Source organism: Trichinella spiralis (assembly GCF_000181795.1).
Source record: "Trichinella spiralis strain ISS 195 chromosome Unknown Scfld4, whole genome shotgun sequence".
NCBI lineage: Eukaryota > Metazoa > Nematoda > Enoplea > Trichinellida > Trichinellidae > Trichinella > Trichinella spiralis.
Genome location: NW_003526943.1, coordinates 7,859,861 through 7,860,390, shown reverse-complemented (window position 1 = coordinate 7,860,390; position 530 = coordinate 7,859,861).

The window sequence follows — 530 nt, the reverse complement described above, 5'->3', positions numbered from 1 at the left end:
TAGTAAAACAACATATCAGTGAACGACATTAAACAAAAGTGGTATCAGGGGGGATTTCAAAAATTACAAAATCATTGTTTGTGGGATAAAGATTGACGCTAAGGACAGCCGCTTTGTTTATTGAAGCTTGAAAAATAAACTCTTATTTGCCAATTTCTTTAACCGTACGTAGCAACAGACTAGTGGCACCAGCTTACTCGCCACAATTTCATGGATGGTAAAATGCTATTGATATCATTGGTACAACCTTGAATGTACCATCCGTACCCCAAGTTTTTACGGTTGCCATCAGTCTATATAGGCCAGGTGCTCATCTACCCGGTAGGTTTCAACGTGATCTTTTCTATCGATCCCATCCGGAACTTCTAAATCTGTCCACACTGCACCCCCGCCGCCTTCTTTATCCTATACCAAAATAAAGTAATTGTTAATAACTAGGAACACATGCTGTACATTCAGCGCATACTTTTGAACACCTCCAATATTTCTGTTTGTGGACACGTTTTAATTTGTATGTCCATTACCGATTT